Source organism: Narcine bancroftii, chromosome 4 (assembly GCF_036971445.1).
Source record: "Narcine bancroftii isolate sNarBan1 chromosome 4, sNarBan1.hap1, whole genome shotgun sequence".
Lineage (NCBI taxonomy): Eukaryota > Metazoa > Chordata > Chondrichthyes > Torpediniformes > Narcinidae > Narcine > Narcine bancroftii.
Window position 1 is genome coordinate 123,437,938 of NC_091472.1, and position 5,036 is coordinate 123,442,973.

Genomic DNA, 5,036 nt, shown 5'->3' on the forward strand with positions numbered 1-5,036 from the left:
CACAAAACATTAATTGTTTTCTTCCTACAGATTCTCCTTGACATGTTGGATCTTTTCCACAGTTTCTCTTTGAGATTCTGCACAAATGTCAATGGAATTGTGACAGGCAGAAAGAAGGCAAAGGGGCAACTTTATGGGCGTAAAAAAAAATCACAAGGGGCATTCAGAAGGCGAACAGTATTTTTCCCAGCATAGGGGAGTCTACAACTTGAGGGTATAGGTTTAAGATGGGAAGGGATTTTGGGACAGCTTTCCCCCACTTCCCCTGTTATATGTGGATTGCAGAGGATCACGTGACCTCCATGTCTGGAATGCAGTTGAAGGCTCCATCACCTACCATTCAAGGCAAGGTGGGACTCCACCTTACTGAAGGCTCATTTGAATAACTTAGCGTTATCATTAGCTAGACACCCAGCCCACAACACTATAATGTCCAACATGTGGCACAGTTTGCCCTCTTCTGCCTTTTGGTCCTAGACACAAACACTGCTCCATATCAGGTAACAATTGTGGAAGTCACTTGAGGAGTCATGGGTAAGATGAGCACTGCACTTAGTGGGTCCGTAGTATTGCATTAGAACAATACTTGCAGTGAGCCACATCCCATTGGTGCAGGGAATGAGGAGTGTGGGTGAAAGTCCTGTCTTGTGGCAGTGCATGTGCGAGAGAGAGAGTGAGAGAGAGAGAGAGAGAGAGAGAGAGAGAGAGTGGTAGGGTAACTAGTCACTGGTATCAGGGATCATCACACCTGATGTTCCTGCTTACACTGGTACAGTGATTAAGCTCCATATTGTGCAGAGAATAGGCTGCCACTGGTATTGGAGTCCACCGGGTCCAATGTGGATACCCATCTAGTGATATTAGTAGTTAGAGTATTGAGTATCGTTTGGCATCTCTCCCTGTTTAATTCCCTTCTGTCTACAATAAAGTTACCCTTGTGTGTGGACTCATCCCTCTGTGAACTCACTGAATCAGATACATTCCCAACACAACACCCCCACATAGAATATGGTAGGTGTGTGAAACAAGCCGCTCAAGCAGACCTGGGCAATGTACGGCCCCCGTGCCACATCCGGCCCTTTGGCTGTCCCTGACTGGCCCGCATAAGGTTAATTGAAAATTAGAAAATAGAACTTAAATAAGTTTACCCCGTGCGTGGATTAAAATGGCATTGCTTTTATTTTGAAGGTGACTTTTTTGTGCACGTATACATATGTAGTAGCTTACGTATATAAATCCGAGCGTGCGCACACCTTTACCTTTACTCAGTTTACGAGTGTTAGCCCACAAAAATGTCCGCTCATGCTAAAAAAAGAAAAATTGATGCAGAATGCAGAGTTTTTAACAAAACATGGACTACTAAGTATTTATTTACTGAAGTCAGAGGTAAAGCTGGGTATTTAGTTTGTGCAGAGCAGATCGCCGTGTTTAAGGACTACAATTTGAATCACCATTACGAGACTAAACATTTGGAGAAATACAAAAACCTCATTGATGCCAAACGGGCACAGACATCTGAAGCTTTGCTAGTTAAGCTACAAAAGCAACAAGGCTTTTTTTTACCAAGCTTCATACATCCAGGGATGCAGCAGTCAAGACCAGCTTTGTGATATCCTACAAAATTGCTAAAAACAAAAAGTAATTCTCTGAGGTAGAGTTCATCAAAGAATGTTTGATGGACTCTGCAGTACTAATATGCCCCAAGAAAAAAGAAGCATTTGAGAACGTGCCCCTCTCCAGATGAACCGTGACGAGAAGGATCGAGGACATCATGAAAAATCTGGGGCTTCAGCTACAAATTAAAGTGGACAATATTGATTTTTTCTCCTTGGCTTTGGATGAGACCTGTGATGTCCGCAACACAGTCCAGTTACTTGTCTTTGTCTATGGGATAACAAAGGACTTTAAGATTATGGAGGAGCTGACGGCAATGCGGTCAATGAAAGAGACGATGACGGGGAGTGATTTGTTCACGGAGGTAAATACATGCTTGGACAAGCTGGGACTGAAATGGGACAGACTGGCAGGTGTTACAATATATGGTTGTCCAAATCTAATGAGGAAAATCATTGGACTTCTGAAATGGATCTAAAATAAAGTGACTGAAATCAACCCAGAACTGAAATTGGTATTCTTACATTGTATCCTACATCAGAATGTGTTGTGCAAGTCAGTGCTAAAACTTAACCATGTTATTGATGTTGTAACTAAAATAGTTAACTACATCAGGGCATGAGCATTAAATCACAGACAGTTTGTTGCACTCATGGAGGAGCATGAAATTGAACATGGTGATGTAGGCTACCACACAATTGTAAGGTGACTCAGCCTGGGAAAAGTACTGAAAAGAGTCTGGGATCTGAAAGCAGAGATTCAAGAGTTTTGTGAGAAGAAAGGCAAAGACATACCAGAGCGCTCAGATGGGAACTGGATGGCAGATCTTGCATTTGCTGTTGATGTTACTGCACTGATGAATGAACTAAACACCAAACTGCCATAAAGGGGCTTTTTTGTTCATGAAATGTACAGCCTGGTGAAGGTTGCAGTTTCTTTCAAGCCAACTGGAGAACAACACTCCAACACTCCAACTCACATGCAAACCCTGAAAGAAGTCATACCATCAGCTGATCACCTCCGCAGGTACTCATCCATGTTAGGAGCACTGCATGGTGGGTTTTTCAAGATGATTTGAAGACTTAAAAGCAGTTACTTGTCTTCGTCTGTGGGATAACAAAAGACTTTAAGATTATGGAGGAGCTGGTGGCAATACGGTCAATGAAAGGGACGATGACGGGGAGTGATTTGTTCACGGAGGTAAATACATGCTTGGACAAGCTGGGACTGAAATGGGACAGATTGGCAGGTGCACATGATTTCCTCTCCCTTTACCTGCTGTGTGGATAATGCACCCAGTCATGTTCAGCTGGAACTCATTGACGTGCAATGTGATATACTGGCAGAACAGTTTAAGTCAGTATCTCAGCTCGATTTTTACTCTTCTCTCAAGGAGGAGAACTTTCCACACATGAGGAGGCATGCTCAGAAGATGTTGGTTCTCTTTTGGATCTACCTACATATGTGAACAAACATTCTCAGTGATGAAGTTTAACAAATCCAGGTATAGATCCCTCTCACTGATGATCATCTGTCAGCTGTCCTTCGCATATGCACCTCAGACATTCAGCCTGACTTCGATGCACTTGTTCAAGCCCAACAGAGACTAGATTTCTCTCACTGAACAAGAAAAAAAGAACTGAAAAACAGCAAATGAGGTGGTTGGACTACCAGCAAAATGGTAATAACAATTTGTATAAAGCTGATTTAATGCTGGTCTTTCAAAAATGGGACATTTCTGAACATGCACATTTTGTTTACAATTGCTTTGGGTAATTTTGATTGAATAAATGATGTTTTTCCTAAGCTTATTTTCCATTGCTTAATCATCACATTTACTCTCACCAGTCACTTGTCAAAACGAAGCAATTTACTGCTTTTATAAAGAGATAGAATTAATATTAAGCATAATTTAGTTCAGCCTATTGGTCCGGCCCTCCACAGTATTTTCTGCTTCTCATGTGGCCCCTTGGGAAAACTAATTGCCCACCCCTGTGCTAGAGGTTTCCTCCCACCATTCAAAACATACTGGGGGTGTAGGTTAATTGGGTGTAAATTGGGTGGCACAGACTCGTCGGCCAAAATGCCCATTTACCATGCTGTATGCCTAAATTTTTTTTTAAATTAAAATTGGCAAATGGAACTATCTTAGGGAGACAACTTGGACCAAAGGGTCATAAAACCTCATGATGGTGATTATTTCAGGAGCTAACAAGGAACATTTCCACAGTAGAGGGGAGTTTCACGAATACACCTCCCCACACTAATATAATGAGGCACAACATTGCTCCTTTGTTCTGAAAACATTATCCTCCTAGTAGCAATTACCTTGATGTGAATATTTCCAAAGCTTTGAATGTGAGAAAATCCAATGGAATGCTAACAGCTTCAAGGGTGTAATTTCAGTTTGTTTTAATACTGCTTAATTTCACCTAATTGTTGCTGTAATCGCACATTTATTTGCTATCACTGACACTTCCAACATGAAACTATGTTTTCTCATTACACGCCATAAGCAAAGACAGAATGTGACCTTTTAAATTATTAGTTTTTTTTTCCAGCCAGGTGTTGTGATACATGAGGAACTTAGTCACTTGTCCAGAATTTAGATTTGGTTCTGTTTTTGGTGTGTTAAATAAAAGCTGACAATTAGGTCCCAGGAAATATTTGCTAAATTGTTGAAATGGGACTCAGTCCTGGTGCATGTGAGGTGATACATTTTGAGAGGGGAAACATGGGTAGGACATATACAATAACCTATCAAGGCTTGAAGCAGTGTTGGTGAACAATGGGATCTTTTGGGCACTGAAGTCCATTAAATCCTTGAAACTAGCGTCACGGGAGAAGAGGGTTGTGAAGGAATATATGATGTTTGCCTTCATGAACAGATTCATTGAATGGATGGGCTTGGATACCATGTTACATCTTCAATCAAACACTGGCCAGGCTTGGATAATTGTGCTCAGTTCCTGTCCTGAGGAAGAATAAAACTGCAAAGATGAACCACAACATTGACATGAGAGTGCAGATGCTAGAACAATAAAAGAACTCAACTCAGTGATTGGAGGGAAAGGCATGGTTGATTTTTTTGGTTCGAGGCCCTACATCAAAAAAAGGAATGTTGGAAAGAGAAGTACAGTAAATCCCTTGGTATCCGGCACCTATGGGGATTGGTAGATGCCATTTAAGTGAATTTTCTGGTTGCTTGAAATTGCATATTGAATAATTGGCAAACTAATGGCAAAGCATGCCAATTTTAAGCTTCCATATTTTTACCTATTTATTTTCCACAATTTTTTTTGCCGGTTGCTTGAATTCCAGATAACAGGGTTTTCTTCTGCACAATAAAAATGAGCTTCTCAATTAAACTGAGAGCCTATTAAAGACTCACATAGCACCAAGAAAATGTTAAAATGGGACTT

At 41.1% G+C, this 5,036-nt stretch overlaps 1 pseudogene; it reads left to right on the top strand.

Moving 5' to 3' along the window:
- Positions 1–1,771: 1,771 nt before the first annotated feature.
- Positions 1,772–2,692, top strand: LOC138762385 (general transcription factor II-I repeat domain-containing protein 2B-like; annotated as a pseudogene).
- The last annotated feature ends 2,344 nt before the right edge of the window (positions 2,693–5,036 follow it).